This window comes from Falco biarmicus, chromosome Z (genome assembly GCF_023638135.1).
Source record: "Falco biarmicus isolate bFalBia1 chromosome Z, bFalBia1.pri, whole genome shotgun sequence".
NCBI classification, from domain to species: Eukaryota; Metazoa; Chordata; class Aves; order Falconiformes; family Falconidae; genus Falco; species Falco biarmicus.
Genome location: NC_079311.1, coordinates 81,382,877 through 81,404,030, shown reverse-complemented (window position 1 = coordinate 81,404,030; position 21,154 = coordinate 81,382,877). Strand labels below are relative to the sequence as shown.

The 21,154-nt window shown below is 39.3% G+C and overlaps 1 long non-coding RNA gene across 2 annotated transcripts in view; it reads right to left on the bottom strand.

Moving 5' to 3' along the window:
* Positions 1-1,594: 1,594 nt before the first annotated feature.
* The window catches only part of LOC130143079 (uncharacterized), a 28,896-nt gene continuing 9,336 nt past the window's right edge, over positions 1,595-21,154 (bottom strand). Inside the window, exon 4 of one of the 2 annotated variants that reach the window (XR_008819631.1) lies at positions 1,595-1,714. This is a non-coding gene — a long non-coding RNA (uncharacterized LOC130143079). The remainder of the gene's footprint in view (positions 1,715-21,154) is intronic. The other variant, XR_008819630.1, reaches the window with a different exon arrangement.

Genomic DNA, 21,154 nt, shown 5'->3' with positions numbered 1-21,154 from the left:
GTCAAATATTTCCACCTTTTCTCAACACCTAACATCAGTGTCACACTGTACCACTCCACATACATACCCACTACTCATTTTACTGCCATCAAATGAACAACAGAATTATTTCATACTTCCATCCTATACACTGAAGAGATAACTGTGATTACATCAGTCACCCTCCAACTAAACAAAATTTTCTCAGTTATATTATACTGGCAGAGAGTTTTCTGCAGCACAGGGCTGAGAAGAGAGCTATGTATGTACTGGCAGGAGTAACTCTGTGGTAGGAGGAGCAGCAGTTTTAGTGTAGATGAAGATTTGGGGAGGGAAGCAACAGCATCAGTACATCACCCACAGACATACTGTTCTCCATGCATGGAAGATGTGGAGAGTACAGAAAACCCATGGTTGTGAGAGGGGGGGTCTAAAAAGGGTCAGAGATTGTAAGTACAGTATGTAAATAGCCATTGAGAGGGCATGTTTATGGGGAAAGAAACCCTTGAGGTGAGGAAGACAGAAGGGAATAATGGAGATAAAAATGGTGTTCTCTGTGGGAGCTGTAGGCTCACACTGCAAGAGGAGATGTTTGCAGTCTCAGTATGCTATACATCTTTAAGAAATAAGATGGCTTTGACCAATGGCACAAGCTTTTCCAGAGGCTTTAGAGGCACTGTTGAGCTTCCTTTGTGTATCCTATGCTTAAAAATTTTATAAGCTGAGCTACTCTTGTATTTACAGATAGTACAGCAACAGGGACCCATAACCGGTAAGTAGAGTTGGATGGTACACCCTTTTTCTTAGGGTTTATGTGAAGAGATTATAGGCTTCAACAATTTAACTGCCTTGTTTTATTTCCACTTTATATTGCAGTTGCATCTGGAAATCAGAAAATTCAGTTTTAAAAATAAGAGAGGGAGAGATAGGGGAGCAGAGCAGAGAGGAGGAAAGCAAGAAAAAAAGAGAAGAAACTAAGCAAGTTAAGACTGAACGTGTTCAGTCGCTTATTTGGCTTGACCTAATCACAGAGATTTCCCCAAAACTATTAATATATGAAAGCTGAATTCCATTTTACTCATTCTCCCACTACATTTTACTGTTTCCAGAGAGATGGGCAGCATCTCTCTGACATTGCACCCTTGACCCCATGAAAATCTTGAACAGATTAATGTCTATAGTCTCATATCTCTTTAGTAGCTGCTAATCTATGCAAAGCAAATTGTTTTGGATTTACCTAGAACATTATTGCCCACCCTGTAATTTGTAACTGCTGTTTGCAGTGACAGAAACTCTTAATCCCACTACATGATAGAGATATACCTCAAACTCACTAAACAGCAAACTTTTTAAGGGCAAAACACCAGGAGCAGCTAACCACTCAGCAGCTCGATTCTGAACAAAATTTTTCCACAGATTATCGTCTGTTGCACCATGCTTCTTGCCTGGGAGAGCAAGCACTCATTGGCTTGGAACCACCAGCTGCACCCATCTCCTCTTCGTGTCCACAGCTCCCACCTCCATAGCGTCCCACCACCCTGCTGGAGTGGGACAGGGGAGGGCTGCGCCGTGGGGCATCACTCCTCAGCACCAACCTCCCACCTCTCATCCCACAACAACTCACCAACACCCTGGTAGGACAGGTTTCCTGGCCATGGATCCGTCCTCAGGTCTGTCACTATCACCACCGCTGTGCTGCTTGAGCACCTCCTTGGCGAAAATCAGGATGTTCCACCTAGTACAGAGACATATCCATTTAGATCAAAATGTATCCGAGAGCAATTTTCACATGAAGATGTTCCTTCATTCCCATCTGTGCATATCACAGTTTTAAATACTGCTTCCACTTTCCAAACTCTTGCTTCACCAGAAAAAATAGCCAGAGCAAACTACAAGGGAAAAAAAAAAAAAGGGAAAAAAAACCCCCAATAAAAAACCAGATGAAAATGAGTAACAAATAAAAAACAAAGAAACAAGGAAATGCTGAAGCAATCACTCCTCCTTACACATTCGTTTTGCTGTCTGACATACACAATAAATTGTAACAGTTACCAAATAACCATTCAAGTTCAAATGATGTACATACATCTATAATCTTAGTTAGCTGCTTGCTGGCATACTTCAGGAATGCCACTGTGTCCTCCAGTGTAATTCTGTATCAATGACTTCTCCAAATAAATCTAGTTGCTGGTTTATATTAATGAACTGTCACAGTTCCCATTGTTTTCCCATAGTCTTGCAGCTGCATTCTTTCACAGGTGCTTGGCAAATTAAAATGATGCTGGTTTGGGGTTTCAGGCTGATACAAAATCACTCCTTCAGCAGATTGTTAGGGAGTTATTCATGCAAGAAACACATCTTTAGACAGTCTGCTTTCCTCCTTATCCTCCTCTTCCTTCACTGACCCTTTGCATTTCTCATGCTTCCTGGTGATGAAATAAAAAGCAAGATTGCTTCTTGTTTCTGCTTAGAAAATAATTCATTTGACAGTAATAAGCTTGGAGTGGAAAGCATAGCTTGACTCTGCTCTGTTATCCTGATGTAAATCAAAAGCACTCCCAGTGAAGCCAGTGTGCTGGGCCTCATGATGGTGTAAACTGGCATAGCTCTTGCTGTTCTGAGTGGAGCTGGACTAGCTTACAGGCTAGCCAAAGATCTGGCACAACTGATATGGGTATAACTAGTAGGATAATTGGGCCAGTAATGTTGTTAACCTACCAAAAAAAATAGAACAAGAATGGTAATTATGATCGTTTAATTTCTAAGGCACAATTCAAAGTGAAATCTCAAGGCATTAGGAGTGTTTATGACAGAACTCTCTGCCCTTGATCTTGGGGAACAGCAAAGCCCGGCAACTTTCCCTTGAGACAGTGGGAGATGCAAGCACTACTGCTTCTCAGCCTCAATGCTCCCTTTACTCTGAGACAAACAGACCTTAACAACCAGTTACAAAGTTAGAGGCATCTGACATTTCAGGCTGTCTCCATTTTTGGATGCAAAAGCTGTAACATTCTGGTGAGGACCCCACCTAATGGCAGGCATCTCCACCGGTTTGCAGGATCTTTGTGTACTCAGCAGGGAGATGCTTTCTCAAGGTGGGTGACTGCAAGCAAGAAACAGCCTTGGGTGCTTTAAATTGCCAGCTGGAGGCATCTTAGCTCTTACTATTGACTCATATTAAGGCTAGGAATGTCAGCTCTTTCATCTATATCTTCAGACTAGACCTGTAAATTCACAACCTCTGAATCTCTTTGCTGTTACATCTTTCCCAACGCAGAAACAGAGAACTGCCCTGAGAGCTCGCTGACAGGCACGTGGCTGTGCCCCTTGTGAGCATGAACAGAACAGGAGGGAAGTTTTGGGTCAGCTGAACGAGACATCCAGCTGGTGTAAATCCATGTGGATTTCCCTGACTTGAAAGGTAGCACGCTGTGTTCTCATCCCTTGGGAAAGGTTGATCTCCAGGGCATGCAGAAAAGGGTCGTGGAGGAGCCTGCAGGCTGCAGAGACCACTGGGCTCTGAGGGTCCCAGGAAATGTGCATGCCAGCCGTGCCCCCGTGATTCCCCAGCAAACCCAAAGGCTCGCTATTAAAGTCATGGGTGAGGATAAGACAGTAAATATTTGCCACGAGGTTAAACAGTTGTTCAAATGATCCAGTAGGGCATCGTTGCTTTTATTTAAAATATTTCACTTGTGGCTTAGTATTAACAATAACAATGAGAACATTTAATATGCAAGAATCTATTCATTTGCACTAGCCAGATGCAGTTTTGCTTTGTGTTTCCTCCCTCTAGTGCTTTTTTTTTTTCCTAATCCCTCATTTCTTTTCAACCTTTTAAGCTCTCCCTCTAGTTTTACAGACAACACAATCAGTGTATCTGAACAAGGCCCTACAGTTCCTGCTGGGGAACAGGAGGTTATTATATTTTAGGGATAACTTCATGCATTTCCATTACTCCTTCTAAACCAATTTTAAGATACTTATTTACATTTAGTGCATATTCAGCAGTGAAATAACGTTGCACTAGAGATGATACACATACCACAATCAGGAGGTTCTGAGCTGGCAATTTTCAGATCTTAGCGAGCACAAGGCAGAAGGAGATCCTGTATCAATGCCTGTTTTACTGTCTCATGTGGAAGAGGTGGCCCAGAGACAGTGCAGAAACATGTCTGTACCTCTGATACTCTAGCTGGGGAGCCTGGAAGCACTGACCACAACTGCTTTAGGGTTATCATAACTGGGAACAGTAGGTCTGGGACAGCATCCTTAGACTACAGGCTGCTCTACCTATTCCATCTTCTGGTCTCTCCTTGCTTTCTGCTGTGTAGAACTTTCCAGTGTCCTGAAGATCAGTCACAGGACTTCACCCAACAGAAGGACCTCTCCTGCCACCTCACGGATCATGCTGCTAAGCAACTTTTGAGTTACTCTGGCAAGGGACAAGTTTCCCACAATTTCCAAGTCCCAACAGCATTAGTGATACAGGTTCCTAATGAAGATGACAACTTCATGGATATGTTATGCTTTTGACTTTGTAATTGGTTTACACTGCAGGGCCCAACGTCCAACACGAAACGTACTATCCATAAAGTGTACTTGTCCCCAGACTCCAGCTCCTGGCTTTGGTCCAAAAAGGACTGAGAGGCATGAGGGAACAGGTCAAAACATGTCTATCTTGGTGGTGTCATGGGAGAACAGTGAAGGACATTCTGGTTTTCAGGAAGGACAGCTTACAGTAAAAACCCTCAGTGTCTGGATCCCACTGGTTCTGGTACCAACCAAGAGCTTTTAAGAAATATAAGATACATCTCAGACCATAGAGTGCACAGAACTGAGGCATGATGCACACCTTCTTCAGGAAGGGGTTTTGTGATCCAGGTCCATCTGATGCTGTAGGTTTGCCTGTTTTGCAAAACAACTCACCGGTATGGCAATGAAGGTCATGGGAAAACAAACTTACAGAGTTACCATATGTCAGAATGAAGTAGCGCAAGTAAAGACCTTACAGAAAAGCAGCAGATGCTAAAGAATTGTGGCTCAGGATTTCTGCACTGCTACACTGAGTACAGTGAAGGGTAGAATGGCACTCAGACACTGCACGTGGTGATAAGACAGGAAAGCCTACAAAGATAATTGTTACAATCAGCATGGGGGTTTTGTTGATAGCACTAAGATTATCTGTTATGGATCCTAGCTGTGAGAAACTGGGTACCCACGGGAGATGCACGTTGCAAGAACCCACTTGAAAAAGCAGCAGGCAATAGAATAAGAGAGCACAGAACCATCACCAGCTGTGGCAAACAGCACCGTACCGTACACCAGAAAAGATGGAAAGCAGAGCACTGGAAGATTTTCTGAGGTTAATATCCTTGGCAGTTCATATTCTCCTGAGCCACATAGGCTCACTGAAACCTTGCAAGCTACATTACTTGAGTTCAAACACAGATTTCATCCTCCACCTTGCTTTTACAAAAGCCAGCATTCAAAAGTGCTCTGCTTGCTGCTTCACCCATCTTCATGAACTGATTTCTGCCTAATGGATCAAAAGCAGTTTTCTCTTGAGGACCTCACCTGCAGCAAATTTAAACTAAACCTGGCCTGCAGCTATCAAAATCGTATCACCTGGTGTGGATAGTCAATGCAACTTACTTGGGTTTTATTCTTCCTCTCAAAATTACTCTTTCTGAGCATGAGAAGGTTCAGCCCATTGTGTGGTGGTGATTACCTCTGTAAAAGATGGCATATTGTAACCCTATTTCTTGCAAAAATTTAGAATAGGTTTCAACCTTCAATATGACTGCTCTTTTTTAAGATTCCAGAGGGCCCTATCAGACATACCATATTAGCTATCAAGGCAGCACTCTTAAAGTATATCCAAAAATTTGTCTAGATTATTTTTAAAAAAGATACAGGTAATCTTTATTTACAAAATCCTAAAACTGCAATGTTACTGCAACTGTGTCTTGTTAAAGGGTTGATGTCACATAGTTTGGGTTGAAGTTTAAATTTTTATCTAAACAAAAATATTCGACAAAAGCCAAACCCTAGTTCACTCTCAATTTGTGACAGCCTTTTCTTGATTATCTTCCCAGTAAAAGTTGCCTCATTAGAAAATTTGCCCAGTTAAGGACAAGAAAAGACTTTGGAATTTGATCTCATTTTTAATACAAATGTCTTTATGCTTCTTAGGAAACATTGCTTTAAAACATTTACACTGGATTTAACCACTGTCCTGCAATGCAGTATTAGCCCACAGAGGGCTTGCTACTGGTTTCTGCAGAGATGACAAGTCACAGGGTGTTTCATCTCTTTCTTGCTAGCTGCTAATTGCGTTACAAGATGCTAACTTTAAACATCTGAAAGTCTTATTTCCAGCCTCCAAGCAGAGAGGCAAGTCCAGAGAGGTGCTGTGCACCTGTAGCTCCTACACAATTTGCTCTAATCAGGTTAACTCCCTCTCCTGGGTGCTTACAGGCAGCCTGTTATCTTAGCAGTTGGGTGTTTCAGTTCAAATCCTAATACTCCCTGTTACTGCAGTCAAATAACTCCATACCCATGCAGCTGGTAGGGTGTGCTTAGTTACTTGCCCAAGACCACAGCAGACATTTGTAAGGGAGCACAGGTTTGACCCAAGACATGTCAGAACTTAACCACTGTCCATCTTTTCCCCATCTCTGGAAGCCCATGAGATCCTGTTGGTGGTTGAATTACAGTAGCATTACAAATACACAAACCAACCCTTCAGATTTTTTTCCAGATAAGAAAATTCAGCAAATACAGCAGTAACATGCTTGGGCTTCATTTCACACCATTTGTAAGAAATTTTTCTTCCTGATCTGCTGGCTTATTACTATATCAAGCTATCCTGTCTTTTACCTTCATTCCAGGGTGAGGTATTGGGTCTACTCAGTGGTTTTTTGCTAAGATGTCTTTGATGTCTTTTACGATTTCTCATAGATGGAAGAAGCTTCATTCTCGCACTTCCTCAGGCTGGACATGTGGGTTGAGAGGCACAGCGCTTAGGATTTGGTTGTGAGTGAGGTGCAAAAAGTAAACAGATGTTATAAGTGAAGAAAACTAAATTAGATCATGAAATTTCAGGATTGTTTCATTTGGAGTCACAGCTGGGAGGTTATTAGGAACAGAAACAAGGACAAGTATTTTCTTTCCCTACTTTGTTTTCAACTTGAGAAAACTTGTCTGAGCTCATCTTAAAATTGTGCAGCTACAAAGTCACCTCTCAGCTGCTTCCTCATTCACCTGTTCTGAAATTGTCAAACACCGTCCTTGGGCTGTGAGCTACAAGTTTAAGAACGGCTGTATAGTCAGTGGAGATACGTGGGTGTAAGATGACCAAACATAGGTGTCTACGTTAGGGTGAGCAGAGACATGTACCTCACATGTAAACATCTAAAGCACAGACAGCCTAAATTTAGATATCTGAGTCAAGAGTAAATTGTTTCTGGAGTGGTAAGAAGCACTTCACTGGGATCCAAGACCAACAGAGGTTTGATGCTAGAAATCTCAGGCTGCTATGGGTTTTCTGCTCTTTGTATATAGTTTTCTTTCCAAATTCACAAAGATGAAAGTTAAGCTGTTCCTAGGTCTGTGCAGTAATTGCACAGTGGAATATAAACCAGCTGCCCTTATAACTTGTGAATAAAAATAACAACAGAGCTGAGGAATTCAGATCTCAGTTCAGAAGGAGCCCATCCACTAATCACGCTATGACTCTCAACAGAAATATCATGGTGTATGAATTGACTTGCATGAAGATCTTGTTCTTATTCATTGTTCCTGATCACTTGTTGAATTATGCCAGGTTGATAGATTACATTTGAAATATAATCCATAACTGACTGGCTCTTCTTGAGCAGGGTACATTTTCAGATAAGCCACACCATCAGTTTTCACTGTGAGATGCTACACCTCACAACTTCAACAGTAGGTTGGAGAGTGGATGAAAAAATATTTTTGTAAATATAAAGCAGAAGGTACTAGACTGACTGTTTCTTGGCAAAGGAGATGCAGACTGCCTGCCTGTGCCCACACAAGAGGCTGAAACCAGTAACAGGGCTGGCTTCAAATGAGAGCAATTCATGTTCTCACTTGATTAGAGAATCTTAAGTTTTTACTCGTTGAGGACCACTAAACCAGTGCAATGATCTAGGCTAAGATTAGAGCAGGTTATTTTAGATAAGATAAACAATAATTTCTGGAATTATATTGACCAAAAAGATTATGCCAGCTCCTTTGCCAGAAGGATAACATAAGTCAGAGATCTGCTGTTCCCCGCTCAACAGTTTCCAGGCTCTTTGTGCTAAGGGTTCATGCATCAATCATTCCCTTACTGCCCCTTCCTAGCTGCCATAAGCATACTGCATTCCTTTCTAACTCCACTTATTACAGAAAATCTATAGGGAGCAAAGGCTGCCGCTTCCTTCTCTAATTTTTCTACACTGGCGCTATTAAAAATCCAGAAATCTCCATAGGAACATGACTTTTTTCTTTATGTCAGGTTCCCTTTCTTCAGCATTACCAATGGGAGTTGATGGCCCTGCAGCCAGGAGCATACCCTGCTGAGGCACAGCATCACAGCAAGTCTTTGCAACAAGCATGGTCACGCTCAGGGTAGGTATCACCAGGTCAAGGCTGGGCTCCTGCGAGGGCACAGCAGCACTCTTCCGTTCCCAACTCATGTGGATGCATGCCCCAAGGCTCACCAAAGCTGGAATTCAGACCCTCAGCAAAAATGTAGATGGTATATAAAAACTGTTCCATGTTGAACGCGGTGCCTCATGAATAGCTTTTCTTGCAATTTAAAGTGAAATGAGATGAGCCTTTCAGAACCTATCATTCAGTATATTCAGCACTTTTATCTACATTTTTGCTATGCAAAAATCTTTAAAATAATTTTAGTTGGGAATCATGCAGCTATAAACATTTTAAGCCTTGAATTACTTCCTCTCTCTTCTGCCAAAAGACACATAGTTAAATAATGTGACATAAAAGAGTCAAATGTTCTGATTCTTCTCATCTTTCTCCTTAAGGTGGAATACTGAAGGTGCAAGTGTACATGCTCTTTCCCACAGCCACAAAGGCAAGAACTCTACTTTCCTCCCATGCGATACCTCAGGCAGTAATGTCCTACATACCCTTAGCTTGCTGGGACATTAGACAAATGGAATCTCTTTTGATTACTAACAGTTTTGTCAATATTCATCATCTGTGAACATACACAGAGGAAGAGGTCAGGAGAAGACAAAGTACAAGCCCTTCCTTTCCGTTGTTAATATTCTTGGAATTCAATAACAGTAAAAGAAACAATTATGTGAACAATTATTTCAGTGTTTCCTTTTACAACATAAAAGCTACAAAGGAACATTTTTTTGTGATAGACTATATTCACTCTGATAGGATTCTGATGTTTTCAATTACTCTTGTTTCCAAGATTACATTGCACAGATAAAATAGTCATCTTGGAACATTAATGATGGGGCTTGGAGCAACCTGGTCTAGTGGAAGGTGTCTCTTGCCCATGGCAGGGGGTTGGAACTACATGATCTTTAAGGTCCCTTCCAACCCAAACTATTCTATGTGTCTATTATTAAAAAAAAACAAAACAAAAACCATCATCCTCCACTTATGTAAATTCTATTCTTGACAATTATAGTGAAGGCCACATAGAGAAGTTGGGGCATTTGCAACATCATTCTATTCATGCCTTCATTTTTCAAGTTTGATTATTCAAAACTCCACTGAATAATTGAATTAATAGATAATAGCAGACAAGAATATTTTCTTTTAAATAAGTAATTTAATTATTATGGTTTATATCATGCAGAACATTAAACTCATTTGGAAACAGCTTCCAAAAAAGGCTTTTTTTAAAAAATTGGGATTGTTCAAGATTATTTTGGGTGAATGAGTATTGTAAAAGTGCCCAAGTGATTGAGGAGCTTAAATCCAGGAATAAGCCAATGAAAGAAGAGCTGTTAAGATACTTAAATATCTTTGTACAATGTATTTTAAATAATTTTGAACAACCAAAGAATGAGAGGAAGACAAATTTGTCTAGAATGTAAATAATTTGTCCATTAATTACAAGATATTTTATGTGAAAATTGAATTAATTTTTATACATATATATCTGTATGCCTCAAATAGGTATCTGAATAATTTTTAATGTCATGTATAGTATAGCACAGTTTTCATTATGCTTAAATTCATGTGCATAATTCAAAGAGGATCTTAGGAAAATAATGTATTTGTATGAAGCAAAGCAAGATACAGAAGTAGCCAAATGAAAGCTCACCAAGGAAAGAGAAAATAAAGTATTACTTGAAGGGAGATTTATGGCCTCAGCTAAGCTAGCAATGTTTACACTTGCATGATCGAAGCTGGGATGAAGGGAATACCACAGTGCACATTGCCACATTGAGAAGAGAGCAGCAGCAGCACAAGGACCACCGCCAGGGACAGCCGGAGGGGCATCCTACCAAGGTGTGTTTAGTTTCTCTGTGCAGGCAGAATATATTTGGGCTGAGTGCAATGGATCAAGATTTGCCAAAAAGGGGGGAGTCAGTCACCTGAACTTTCTTACCCCTTCTCCACGAAATGTAGTGCACAAGTGCAGTTTTGTTTTGAAGAAGCTGCTTTACAGTCATTTTACTGACTTATTAAGGCTGAGGCCCCATACATAAACATACTTTACTGGTGCCAAATATAGCTGGGTAAGCTGTGCCAGTGAAACACTCAGGAAGCAAAGAGCTGGTGCAGCAGTTGTGCCCAGGATACTCCACCCTGCGACAGAAGGGAGGGACACAGGACCGAAGTAGTCGAACATACAGTGTGCCCCATGCCCCTCCTGCCCTCCCTCCTTCCACCTCTGCCTGCCCAGCGCCATCTGTACTGAGCTCCCTTACAGCCGCCTCTGCCATGAGCCTGCAACAACTAACCAGGGTACAGCGAGCCAAATTCATACCCAGCCTACCTCTTCACATCAGTGAAGTTACAAGGGAGATTAATTTAACTCAAGATGTTTTGGTTTATTATTTCAGTAATTGTTAGGTTTTACCAAGTGATCTGGCACTCAGATTTGCTTGGATTGTATTCTCCTCTGCTTGTATGGTTCCTGCTCAGCAATAGCCAGACTTAGAGCTCTGTTTGTGTCCTATCTCTTTTTTTCAGAAGAGCTGCTTTTAAAACCCGGTACTGACTGAATTTCTAATCCTTAAAACATTTGCAGAAATAGAGTTTTCATCCCACATAATGGATTATCCAAAAGAAAAAGAAATATTGGCACAGATACCACTCTGGCTGGGTTTATTCTACAGCAAAGCAAATAATCTGAAAGAACAGAAGAAGTCTGGTGGCCTGACTCCCGTGTGTAGGTAGCACTGATGAGTAACTTCAAATTTCTATCTGCAATACTTAACTGTAGCTTCAGCTAGTCATCTCATGCCTTAAATAGACCAGAAGGTTTTCCATTACAGCATGAAGATATGTCAGCCTTTGAAAGCTGAGTTGCCTTTCAGGAATCTCTAAGTAAATTTTACAGCCTTTAGCTTCACTATGGTCTGGCAAAATCTGACCATTTTTATGTATGTCGCTTGTGTGTTTTGTACTTCTTCACCCCAGGTAAGCAAAGGTTTTTCCATGAAGGATGACCACTCAGGTTTGTCGTGTTCAAACATCACTCCCTGTGCTCACAGCCACAGAACTGGGTGCTCAGGATCCTTCCAGACCTGAGTGCCTTGGAAGTTGCTATGGGCTACCACCATCCATTTGATCTAGGACAACCATAGACCTCAGGATCGGCATCTACACCAAATGCTCTTTGGGCTCCGTGGAAGGAGCAATACAGCAGGGTTGGCTGAAGCCATGCCAGTCAGAGGTTGCCCTGGCTGCAAACAGAAGGACTTTGTTATGTTTTGTGTGCAAGAGGCAGGATGCTTGGAGATGCAGCAGAGTGTTACCCAGCATGAAAGACAAAGTCTTAAAGCACAGACCTGCTCTTGAGCCAAAAAACTGTGAATAAAAGGAGAGTACACCTGACCAATATTGCCTATTGTTAGAGTATTTGATACAGCCAGAAAAAAACCCAAACACAGAGCATTTGTACCATTCTGAAACAGAAGGAGGAAACTTCTGACTAAGTATGGATGGAACACTCGTGCAGAGTTCCAGTTAATGTGTTGTTCAATGAGGCAGTTGGAGAGACAAATGTAATTAGCATCTGCTGAACAAAAAGGATTGTTAGCAAGGAAAGAGGTGGTAAGACCCTATGGGATATGATACATGTCGCGACGGAGGGAAGACACAGTCCCTCAATATGAGTGATCAGCAGACTTCGTTTATTGTCCCTTACAGTCACCTTTTATGCCTTGTTATAATTAGCTCATACATATTACAAAAGTTAAGCTCATTATTGGTTAGTTGCCTAAATATCAAGCCAGCCCCTAGTTTCTCTTTTGCAGTTATCTGTTCCCACCTGCAACATTCTTTTCCCACCGCGATCTTCCTGTTACTGTGTAACAAGAACAGCCAAGGACAGTGTATTTTTGCTTTACTTCAGATAGGCTGAGAGCGATGTGCATTTTTGTCCAGCCAGCTGGACTATGTCTATGTGAACTTTTTCAGCTAGCCAGTTATCCACAATTCCCCCGTTTTTATTTTGGGCGACACGGGCTTGGTTGACCATTTTCAATAACAGCGTTTTAACACAGGAAAATACACAGCCAACTTATAAAATCTCAGTTCAGAAGTATAATTCCTGAAATACTTGAAAAATAAAGTTAGCTTGAATCTTTAATTTAGATGCTCTTTCCGTTCCAGTGATATAAAAAGTTTAAAAAATTCAAAGGTAATTTAAAAGTTCCAAAAAGAAACCAAACTGATGATATTTCCTAGTCAATAGGAATAATTGACTAGGAATAGTCAAACATCAGTTTGGTTTCTTTTTGGGTTTTGAGCTTGCATTAGTCCATGTTCAGAACTTTTAAATTACCTTTGAATTTTTTAAACTTTTTATATCACTGGAACGGAAAGAGCATCTAAATTAAAGATTCAAGCTAACTTTATTTTTCAAGTATTTCAGGAATTATACTTCTGAACTGAGATTTTATAAGTTGGCTGTGTATTTTCCTGTGTTAAAACGCTGTTATTGAAAATGGTCAACCAAGCCCGTGTCGCCCAAAATAAAAAGGGGGGAATTGTGGATAACTGGCTAGCTGAAAAGGGTCACATAGACATAGTCCAGCTGGCTGGACAAAAATGCACATCGCTCTCAGCTTATCTGAAGTAAAGCAAAAATATAACAGGAAGATCACGGTGGGAAAAGAATGTTGCAGGTGGGAACAGATAACTGCAAAAGAGAAACTAGGGGCTGGCTTGATATTTAGGCAACTAACCAATAATGAGCTTAACTTTTGTAATATGTATGAGCTAATTATAACAAGGCATAAAAGGTGACTGTAAGGGACAATAAACGAAGTCTGCTGATCACTCATATTGAGTGACTGTGTCTTCCCTCCGTCATAACAGATACAGTTATGTATTTTCGTATTTTCAGTATTGAAATCTATGGTTTATCAAAAAACACAAGTGCTCAGAATAGTAAAATAAATTATGCTTAATCTTATATAACATAGGGGTAAAAAAGCATTAGTTATACCAGTCATTGTCACACTTACTTCAAGAATTTAAATCTTAAGTTCTAAAGGTAACGTATAAGTTCTAAAATTAATTTATTTTTAGAAATTGAAACGTTGAAGTATCATTTCTAAGAATTTCCTCAGTTGGCTACAGCAGGACTAGAAGCTGATAAAAGTAACGCAGATTTCCTGCAGGTCTCCTATCCCAAGTGTGCTCTGAGGTTCTGTATTTAATCTGCACAGGTAGCCCAACCTGAGCAATTGTGTCATACCTTACCATGTTACAAGTTAGGAGCAGGGATTTTCTGTGCAACCCAAATACAAGATAAAACTTGAAGACTGACAATTAAGGAGCAATTAATCTGTTTTCCATGTATTTAATAACTCACCAGAGGAAGCCACAGCCTTATTACTTTGAATACAACATTGTATTATTCTTAGCAATTTAAAAAATGAGAAACAAAAACCAAAACCCCCCTTGTTTGGAAAATGACTAAATAAAGCACAGAATCTTCCTTTCCTTTACGTCACTTTACACAGATAAGAATAATATGAGTTTTTGGAAACGTCAAACAACAGCATGTCACTGAACTTCTACAGGTAATGCAATGACATGTCAATGAAATGTAATTGCATGTTTCACTGCATCTCACAGAGAAAATGATCTAGAATGATCTCATGTTTTATATGTGGGACATATTAGGATACACACCACCACTGTCTGGAGCCCTGGGCATGTGGCTTACGTGCCCAGAACCTTTTTGTTCCCTCTTGGTTACAGTTCTCCATGTAATTACTGTCTACATATTACTGTAAAGCACAATGTTTAGGACTAAATTAATGAAGTCTCCACTAGCTTAAGCTCCAAAGTCATCATGCCAATGGCTGTTCTGGTGACATGAACAGCCATCACTTCATCTTCCTTGTCTTAAACATTCCAGACTTTTAATTTGTGCTACCAAAATCTCTTCTTTTGCCCTTGCAGGTTGGGAAAAGCAAGGTAACAAAGAAAGGTAGTACACATTTTTAACTCAGACAATGGATAGAGTTGACAAAAAACCAACATACTTCTGGACAAAATCTCTGTTTCACATCCCTTCCTTACAGATACATACTTACTACTAAAGCAGGGAAGAAAGCAAAATGCCAGAGCTGGTGAAAGGATTGTGTTACTGAAAGCTTGACAACTTTTTCCAGTTATCTGTTGGCCTAATAAAAGACACTTGTGGTCTACAACCACCACAGTCCTGCTTCTCCTCTTCCCTGACACAGTAAAGGGCTTCAGCACCACTACGAAATGGCATTACTCTTCTGATTTTTGATATTCTGGCATCTCACTGTTTATTGTTGGTTTATACGAGTAGGAGAAAAAACCATGATGGGTAGGGTATTGGAAAAGAACATTTTTTATACTGACTCATAGCTAGGGTAAGCTTTTACAGGATGCTATCTGTTGTAGGCCGTCCAGAGCCAGGAACACTACGATTTAGTGAGCTTCTTGCTACACATCCATCAAGGTGTGCAAGCCAGTTGTCTGCTTAATTAGTGAAAATAGCTTGAAATTTCTAGAGATTCAGGGTTTTTTCCTTTGGATCACAGCTGAAGTTACCACTACCAAATAGATCATGTCTGCAATCCACAAGGAGACAAAGAAAAATACATTTTGTCAGAGGAGGTTCTTTTAATACTGAAGTCATAGGAAGGAAAGAGGGCATAGCTCCTGAGGCAGACCCTAAAAATAGCAATTCAGATTTTGCCTCCAAAAGAGCACTAAATACATGTTTAATTTTAACCACATGTGTGTTCCCATCTTGATTCAACACAGTGTTTAAGCATGAAGCACATGCTTAACTGGGATTTAAAAATACACCCTTAGAGTTAAGCATATATGTGTGTACTTAAAATCAGAGATAAATCTGCTCATGTCCCTACTTCTGAGCATACATTTAGTGTTATCTTGTCATTGTGCATAAGAAAATTGAGTGCTTTGTTACAGTAAAGGCTGCTCTACTGACATGGAAAGCACTGCAGTGGCCCAAAGACATCTGCCGAGAGCGCTTGTTTCATTGCAATCCTCTGAAGTAAAGCCTGGGGTGTGGAAAATAAGATGGAAGGAAGAAAGCATCTGGTTTCATACTGAATGTGTTCCTACAAGATACATTTTTTTCCCAACTTCAAATCCTGAAAAGAAGGCCTGTGAAAGAAGCTCAATGCAAAAGCCAACTGTGAGAGCAAAGGGTTCAAAAGAGCAGAAAATACATTTTGTTAGGAAAATGGAATGAAGTAGGACGTCCACCCAGAATTAGTGGCTGAAAAAATAACACCTTGTTTGATGGGATCTTCAAGGATTTGGGATGATGTTTGGCAGTGACAGCTGACACTATGCAAATTGTGAGATAGACAGAAAACTCAGCAAAGACCCACAGAGTCACTGTCGGAAAGGATGGTGATACTAGTAACCGAGGATGAATACGTCAAGTTTGACAGTGATAAGCTCCTGCATGGACATGAAATTTAAACAGAAAAGAGTTTGTAGAGTGAGGCTGAAGAGTGTATTCTCACCCTGTAGAGTGAGAATATAATCCTCCTGCCTTGCATATTCGTCCACATGACACAATAGTGGGAGAGCTTCCAAGGTACTTATTAGCCAAAAGTGTGAATGTTGGCCAGATGGTTTCATTGGATTCTAAATAGTCAAGAGGATTAGACCTGTGATTTATTGTGGGTTTGGTAAGATATGCAGCTACAATAGGCTTTGCTGCCATTGTTTGGTCAGCTATGGTTGCATGTTCATGCTGCTCTTGCTTTACTAAATCCAGACGCCTTGGGTGAAACGGTGGTCTCACTAGAAGCCAAAACAGCAGTAGCCAAAGACAGCTAAGCAGATTGTCTTGCAGTTTTTTGAACTGTCTCATTGGCCATTTGAAAATCTACTGCCAAATTTGATCTAGCATCTTGCCTTATGTCATTAGCAAGAACAGTTATTTTAAATTAAGAATCCAGAAAACAGCCCTGAATGTATTTCCTGAAAGGTGGGGCACGGACTCTGGGTAGTTCTTCCCCAAAATTTTTGGCATCCATGGAAAGACTCCTTGAGGATTTTATTTTCTCTTTAGATGAAGTTTTTTAAATTAACTATACCAGAACGAGAAATCTTACTTTTGTAACATATATCGCTGGTTTACTTACACTTCTAATACTTAACTGTGTGATGGCCTGTTTACACTTTAAAAAAACATTTACAAAGCTGACTGACGGAGTCTTTTTTTTGTTCTCAGCTCACTTCACTGATTCAGTGCCCACTACCTGCTGTTGCTGACCAAACTGAAATGTAGCATTCCCTGGAATTTTCTGACCAGTTTCATAGTAGGAAACACACTAACATTCACAGCATTTCATGAACCCCTCCAGTTTTCTATTGAGCACTGAAAGATATGTTATTGCTTCTGATAATACTCAACATATGATGTGAAAGATGCACAGACATTTCCTCTTTCAAGATATATATTTCCTCTTCTGTATTTACTCTATGATTATCCAAACATGCACAAAGTAAGTGCATAGAGAGTATGTGCGAAGTGCTGAAATTCCAAATTGTCAGCATGTGCCAGCCAGCGGACACTCACATCTCACAGCTGTGGAATGCCATGTGCAATCTTTAATTTCCAGCTGTAATCTCATGACAAACTACTAATCTATGACTGTAATGAACTCCCAGAAATCTTCCAACTGCTTTCAACTATGTTCTAAAATTTCTAGGGAAAATTCATTTATGATGAAGAAAAGTGTGTTCAAGATAAATTTTTCTATTTTATTTGATATTTTTGTTGTATGACACAACAATCTGACAGCCCTTGATCACCTAAATTCATTATGTGAACTGGAAAAAATGCATATTTTATGCAGTGGGTTTTCTGCATAAACAGAACGCTATAATGATCTCTATTCTAACAACCCTCACAGGTTTTGTAAAGCAAAACAAAGTTTGTGATTGTTTATGTAATTTTCATTATTACAACATTTTTACAAAGTTAATGTGTGAATGAGTATCTCACATACCACACCTGATATTTCAGATGTTTTACTAATTTTGACTAGCTATATCTATCTAATATGTATATATACAATATATCAATATGTATAATATGTCCATATGTATCTATCTCCATAAATATATGGTTACATGTATGCAATGTCATCTTTCTTCTTCCTGAGTGGATGAACAAAGACCTACTTCCAACTTTAGTTTAGTATGAAATTTGCTTCCCTCCAAAACATTGAAACTAGTTTGCCATGAAAATTTATTCTAGTAGGCTTTCCTTCCTCATATTCATCCGAAATAATCAACTTAATTCTCATAAAATGCCATTAGATTTTTCTGGCGTTTTTCACATAGCTCTTCCCTTCCCCTGCTGATACGGCACTCCACCTAGCAAAACAGCTCAGTATAATCAAACCTCTGATGACCATGCCAGAGAAAACACTGGTAAAACTACGAGCTGATCGATGACAAAGCACTGTGTCTCCAGTTCACAGTATTTAAACCAAACCTAAGATTTTATGTTTAATCTCTTTATTAAGCACAAATCTATGTTTGTTTGTTTGTTTTTTTAAAAAAGTTAATTATGTCCTGGGCCATTCCCAGAAAACTCTGTTGTGTTTGAAACAAAGGTTGAAATTTCTATCATATATTGCATGGTTTAATAAAAGGAGCTTAATATGGAAATGAAACAAATCTAGCATTAGAAAAATAAGCAGAATCAAAATCCACTTAACTGAAACCTGAAGCTCTTTATATTTAAATCATAATACACTTACAATAGCAGCTTCACTAAAAACTGTCCTTGTCAGAGATAGTCCTTTATTCTTTCTTCTATATTGCCTGTCAAGTATCTAATTCAAGTAGCTAATTGTGAAAATAACTAATCCAACCACTATGTATTCCTTCAATTATGTTATTCTTCATCCCTTTTCTATTCTTATTTCCATGTATTTTTTACATCATCTTTTAATTAGATTATAAGGACAAGCAATGTACGTCAGCACAGAAAATGCCACCTATCTTGGCATTTTTAAAGCAGGCTGTATAAAATGTTGTGAACTTTACTCGGCCTTAGACAGTCTGAAACATTTTTCATGTATAAAAGAGGAATATCAGACAGAAGACAACTCTGGTTGTCATGGCCTGACTTCAGCGGGGCAAAACTGGATATGAAAACTCTTGCAAATCTACTCAAAACTATGTGGTGGTTTAGTTCACATTAAAGAAGAAAAAGCCAAACAGCTATTTCTGTGATACTTGGCCTTGAGAGTAAATGTATCACCTTCAATGAATTGCCATCACTAAGGTTTTTAATCACTTAGTCACGTAGCAGCTGACCGCTTGTATTCTTTCATGAAGAGTGTCACTTTGAAACAAGTTTCATATTTTTGCAAGTGAAGAACAAGCATATTTGATTTCAACAAAAGCAAGTAACCAAGTTATTCATCTTCAATTAAATTCTAGGAAGAAAGAATGTAAAATCTCCAGGGGGATACATTTTCTTTAGCATTCTTCTATTATTGACTTAGCAAATTTGTTCACGTGTGGATTGTGATGCTTGCCCCATCTCTCTGAAGACATTAGCTGCAGCACCCTGTAACTGTAGGTTTAGAGCCGCCAATGGCCTGAGCCCAGGCTCCATATGCCAACTCTTGTTCCACCGTTTCTTTAGAATATTTTTTCTTGATTGAAATTGTTTAGAAGACAGAGACGGATACCTGTTATGCAGATAGAGGAAAATGGTAACTTTTTGAAAGACTGAAATAGATTAATATTTTTTTCCCCATGGCATTTGGGAAATGACTGTAGATACTCCCATTAACTATTGGTATGAGATGCTAAAACCTTCCATGGCACTCTTTCCTGCCTTCAAGGTCAGTAGGATTCAAGTTCTTAGCGCCTCCTAGAAAAAGGCCCATAAAATTCAATTCAGCATCTGCTAGAATTAACTAAAAAACATCCAAATCTGAAGTCTCCATTCAAATGTCATCATTTACATGAAAAAGATGTTTGAAACAACAGCATTATGACTTGTAAAATTTGCAAGCTTTGTCCCACCTTTGCACAGATAAAAATATTAGTTTGATGCCAAAAATAAAGACAACACTGCTAATGAGAATAAAGTAATATTAAATAAAATGATCGCATCTGAGGTGCAAGCAGTACTCAGAAACTTTGATGTGCTCAATCTGGGGATGATCTCCAGCCCAGATGACTTAAAGAGCTGGCACAGTAAATCATCGGTCTATCAAACAAGTAACACAAATATATTATTGAAATATGGCAAATGTGGACATCTTTTAAGAAAAACTTAGCAGCCACTGAAACATTAGCTAGACTTGAATAGACAAAGTTTAAGAATAATTTTCAAAGAAAACAATAATTAAGCACAGGGACATAAGTGGGAGAACAACTTACAAAAGACAGATCATGTTAGACAAATCATATGTTTTCCTCTGATAGGAAACCTTATGATTTAAACAGTCTAGATCTCATGTGATTGGACTTCAGAAGTGTTGGATAATCTAACACAGAAAAAGTGTTAGTTAGCTTGGAAAACCATGATATTTAACTAGGAAAAGAGGAGCTGACAGTACGTTTTCTGAACATACTGCTTGAATATAACCCACAATACTCATTGAGGATTAGAGTTGGAACTGATCCTAACACTTATTTCAGCAATGATCTCTGTAGTAAGTGGAAGGGTACACTAATGAAATGTTCCAGTGACAAATTAAGGAAGGTAATGACAATGACAGCAGCCTCATACTGGCAGATCTGCTCAATCTGACCAAAGCAATAGAAAGGAGATCGGGTTTAATAATACATAATTAAAAGTATACTTAGTGAGTGATTCACCTCATCTAACGCAGCCATCCAGAAGACAGGTCTCTACTCAAATGTAGCTAGATAGCGAACCCTCCAGAGAGTGATTCAGCACAGCTATTCTTGACACCTCTTTTAGAGCTAAGGATCCACACCTGGCCTGCTAAGATTAGGTAAGGTAAGTCTACCAGTTTGATAATCATAACAAAAAAGCTATAACCCAGCAGACACCAGTTAGAAATAATACAGGAGAATGATCTGGACATACTACTCAATTGTAAGATAATTATCAGTTATCAATACGATCCTAGGATGTGATCCAGGTTATTTCTAGCAGGTGTAGGCAACCATTAATTTCATTGTACAAGAGCCTACAAGGACCATATGTGGAATGCTGTATGTAATTCTAGTCAACTTGTTCAGAAAAGATGAATTCAAGATGAAAAAGAGGCAGGGAAGGGCTATTTAGAAGAGAATGGAGAATCTATAGTGTAAGGAACTTAAAATTTATCCTAGCCTGATCAGTAGTATTATTCATAAAAAAACTCAAGAAACAAACACAAGAGAGAAAGCACTACTTAAGTTACAGGATGATACTAATAAAAATGTTGTCATGCTTATGTTTACATGAGGAATGAAAAGATTC